Source organism: Varroa destructor, unplaced genomic scaffold, assembly GCF_002443255.2.
Source record: "Varroa destructor unplaced genomic scaffold, Vdes_3.0 BEIS01000006.1, whole genome shotgun sequence".
NCBI lineage: Eukaryota > Metazoa > Arthropoda > Arachnida > Mesostigmata > Varroidae > Varroa > Varroa destructor.
In genome coordinates, this window is record NW_019211459.1 from 15,756,373 (window position 1) to 15,761,610 (window position 5,238).

The following is a 5,238-nucleotide window of genomic DNA, read 5'->3' on the forward strand; positions in this document are numbered from 1 at the left end:
TACGATAAAGTGTAATTAACAAGCATTCGATTTGACCAAAGTACCCAATGCCTCAACCTATTATACGATAGGAGGAACACGTTACGGCGCCTTGCGCTTAGGAGTAGAGATCATAAAAAATCATCAGCTATATCTTATTCTTATTAAACTATTTTTCAGTTAAAAACCTGACCATTAACGCCACATAGTGACAGACTCTGGGCGAACACTACGTACGCACTAATCGATAATACGACATGTTTAATGGCTAGACGAGTTGCCCCGGAAGCACTTATGCCTACCCTTCCCTAGTAAGTCAATCCCAATCGGGCCTTCCTCTTGAACAAGAAGGAGAAGTTGTAATTCTCACCATTTGAGGTACTTCTAACCCGCTAGTTGTAAGAAATACACGATTGCAAAGGGGTTGAACACTGCGCAATAATGAAAAGTTGAGTCCGTGTTGAACGTTGACTGATTATACTTTTATTTATATTGTGACATTTGTTTTACGTTTACTTTTTACAATTATTCTTCGTTTGTTGCCTTTTTTTCGTACTTAATCGCCGCCCGTAATCCATACGACAGCTCGCGCCTGTAACGACTTCTCGTCGTCACCGTCATCACTTCCTGTCCAGCTTTGGGGCTCCGTTTTACTGTTATATTTCTACTGTTCGATTTCAGTTTCTCGATCTACGATTTTATTTTTGCCAATTAACCCCTCTTAAACTGCTTGTCGTTGTCATTGCCCCCGATTCAAGCAGTGTGTTTGCCCAACTGTGCTTTGCCATTCCATCGCTGCCGGACATTCGTCGCCATTCACTAGGAACGACCGAACCTTCTTTAATGTTGTTTTGAGACTTCATTATACTCTGCGTTGTATTTTTTTAGGTAAGTATCTTTTTTCTTACTTCAAAGATCGAAGTGAAGATCTTTATATCGGTTGACTTTTTCCATCAACTTTCGGCTCGGTTAAGGGTTTTTTGTTATTCCTCTACTTTTTTCACATCTTTCTTTGGGTTATACTGTCCATTTTTTTTACAAACGTTATGTTATCCTTAACAAATTACTGTTATTAGCATATTTAAATAATAAAATTAATTTTATTCTAGTGTGTCTCTCTGCGCGACTCGTGTGTGTTACTAGAACATGCCGGTATCGTCGTTATAAGTTGCTATTTCCTCTTTTTATTTATATGTTTCCGTCTATGAGTTTAGCTAATGCGACCCTACACAAAATGTTGTTGTAATAAAGAACTTAAATGTATGGTTATTTGACAAGCGTCCGCGTCGGAGTATCCGTGTATCTGCAGATGAGTAGACGCGCACAAAGGTTACGAATAGTATTAGCACAGTGTCCTGTTCCCGTTTTGCAAAGTGACTCCGATCTACATGCATGCTGGAAAATGACGACCGTTTAATCTGTCTTTCTTGCTGGAAACAAGTTTAGACATGTCTAATCGTTCCATCAAGTCAATAGGATAAAAAACAAGTCTTATATTTGTACAACCGTTTGGTCACGACTTTTTTCCTTTCTGTATGTATTTGCATTTAAGATGAACAAGTTGACTCAGCAGCTTGTGGACCACCAGCTGAAGTGGACAAAATCCCTATTTCACAAAAATTTCGCTTTTTGTTCACCAACCCGAAAGACGATCGACAATCATCGTCAAATAGAAGATTTGTTTGGATAAACATCGATTTATTTCGAACAATTACTTATTAAACGGATATGTTTATTAGAAACTGTGGCGACATAATAATTTTACAAAAAAAATAATTTAAAAAAATATGCATTTATATATGCTTAGGCGCCGCTGCTCCTGATTCTTGCACGGACATATCACACTGTACTTCTGTTTTACCCTCCTTCGACATTTATTAATATCATTGTTATCGTCCTTCTTTGTGTTCTTACCCTTGAGCATAAATCAAGGAAACAATAACGGGAGACCCTTCTCCTTGTAAACAATGTTAGCTTTTATTTCAATGCTTGGTTACACCTGTTTCAGCTTCGTCTGTTACTTGTTTCTGTTGTGTGTAAATGATGTGTGTTAGTTTATGTGTCCATTTGTTTACATATGGATGTGTTGTAACTTCGCTTTCCGTTCAAGAGCTACTTTGAGGGATTTCTTGAGCGCATTAGGGAAATCACCCAAAGACAGAAGGATGAGCGCTTTTACAGGCGCGCAAACATGCAGCAGCTCCTCGTGTCTTTGTTATATATATATATCATTCACTGCTGTATATATATGCATATATATATATATATATAGCAGCGAATGATCAACGGATGCCAAATATATGTACGCTTCGGTTCTAGATAACACGGTCGAGTGAGAATGTTCTCTATTATTGAATAAATCAGAGTTAATATGATTTTGTTGCTGCTAAGCGTTCAGCAGAGACTAACATAACTGAAGATGGTCGATCGAATTAGAACACATTCTCACTAGAATGAGTTACTTTTTTTAGGGAATTGTTGAATAATCGCTTGACCGAAACGGGCACACGTTTAATCATTTATTATTACTGTGTAACCAAAATGGCTGGAATCAGAGATATGTAGAGACATCAATACATGAAGGACATACTAGCAAATGTTTCATTTGATAGCACGTCCTTCATTTATTGATTTCCCTACAATGACCTCAAGTCTCCATAAGTAAAATTTTGTGAATATTTTGTTCATTTTGTAGTTGACTCTCAGCTAATCGGTGGCTGGCTCCTAGTCAGGTTTACAGGACGCGTATGTTTGTTGCTGAGTTGAATGACTCAAATGCATGAGAACGCGGTTTATACATTATTATTGTGTCCCAATGTTCTACCCGGAATAGAATTTAAGCTAAACGGTCTCATTCGAAGACTCACCTGTGCTATCTTACAAGAAAAAAAAACCTACATATTTCCTTTGCAAAGAGCTCATAATATGATCCAGATTATCCAATGGGGGCCTCTATACTATATGGATAATGTAAAAAAACGTAGTTATTGAGAATTAATTTGTTCGCTCACTCTGATTGATTGATTGATTTACTGCTCACCAAGTGCTATCCAGTATGCGATGCCTGTCGTTATTATTAAGAATTATTGTTTATATTATTATTATATTGGTAATGCAGTGCCAACATACAATACAGTATCAACTTTTAATAAAATATAAAAAAGCCTAACAAGATCATCTTTATGGTAAGCATCGTCACCATCTACTACCACACAAACTTCTTGTTATTCCTTATGTAGAACAACTCGCCACTTGCACTTGGGGTCCCTGAGCCCTTCTGACGGAACTTCATCAAGAAGAGATACTTTCTCGGCTTCATCATTACCCTTTTATGTAGAATCTTACCACCATCTTGTATCATTTAATAGCATTTTAGACTTTCTTTGTATAATATTAGCTTATTGCAAACAGCGCCATCTTCGCACTTACTACACGAGATAAATGCATAGCAGGGCTGTTCGCTTAAACTACATATTCGGCTTAACTTTTTGATTTTCTCTCGCATTCGTTAAAGTTTTTTTTCTGTCCCAATTTACCCCGTTCGGCTATACCTCCATCATTTGAGTGTATTATTTATATATTCTTTACTGATGCCGTGGGGTTTTCCACGTTCACTACGTCGTTGCGTGCCTCGCGTTTTCAGTTATTATTGACATGATAACCATTATTATTATTATTATTATTAGCATCCTTACATCATCGTATATATTAGTTTTTCGCTCTATATAATAATAAACATTCAACGTCAACATTTCTTTTCCTGTTCAGCTTTTTTGTCCTTTTTTCTTATATAAAATCATCTTCCGTTACTGCCACGCTCTTTTAAGAAGTTATCATTTCAACAGGTATATAGTTTTCTGCTGCGTATGTTTTGCTTTTGCATCGACGACTATTATTTGTTTATTCGTCTCTTGTTATTATGCTGCTACCCAGTTGTCGTCGGTATAAAAAACATGAACAAAATACACACAACAATACAACCTCATTTTCTTGCTTATTTCCCTTAATATAATTGTCATTATAGTTACCGTTTGTTCTTAGTTTATATATATATGTATATATATGGTCGTCATCAGTTCTTATATATAATTAACTATCTAGGGAGTCACAGTTGTCAACAATAAGTATCAGTACAATAAAATCAGTCTATGTTAAAGTTTGAGAGTAGTCGGCACCTACCATTGATCGAGGACGTCGACGTGTCCAAGCCTACAGGATGTATTTTTATTTATTTTTTTCGTTTCTTATATCTAACGTATATCCCCGAAGCGCCGTTTCAATTCTGGAAGAAATTGAAATTTCGCTTCTATTCCCTAATTCTTTTTCGTTCACCTTGTTGGCATTTACTGTGAAGTTCGTACCAACCATCCAGTATTTTCACTTTTGGGACTACTATCATTTTGTTATCTAATTCAGACACATTCCCCGTTAGATCTTTTATTTCTCCATGATCTATAAATAAATTCACTTACGTTACTTACAATTAATAATAAATTTATAACTATTCATCAAAATTTAAACCATTATATTTAATTATTATTACTTTATATATATGTATATATAAAGTCATTGAGAGCCTTGCAATAAATTTCTTCAATCCTGTTGCTGCAAATCTTAAACATTTCATTTTCTTATTAATTTACTCTGTAATTGCCTATGCTTTTCCACATTTCTATTTATACAAGTGTATAAAATAAAGCTAGCGTCTCAATTTTGTGAGAATAGATAAATATGTATTCTATTTCATCATAGTAAATATTGCACCACGTTACCCCAATATATGTATCGCTTACTGTCACAGTGTTAAACTTTTTTTTTTACAATCTTTACTTGATTTTCGTCTCATCGAAATCTTCCCTCCAGCACCGACATTCTCGCATTTCAAATATAATTATTACTATGACGTAATAATGAGGCAAAGGTTGCATGTTACTACTATTCGACTCTCCCGTGATTACTTCGGATTGGCCATGCTATACATTGTCTGTTTTAAAATTGCCTCAACGACCCTATTAGAAGGTTAGGTCCCTCTCGTCGTCATAAGCCCGTTGTTCTTTGTATGTGATTCTTCTGCGATTTTAGCAGTTAGATATATGTATGATGCCATCATAGAAAGTATTATGATGCTTAGGCTATGCAACTGAGTGACACATTGAGGGGGGCATTCCATATTATTATAATGGTTTACTGCCTCTAGTTACATTATAGAAGCTACCAATCTGTCATAATATTAAGTAACAGTGATAGTTTACGATACCT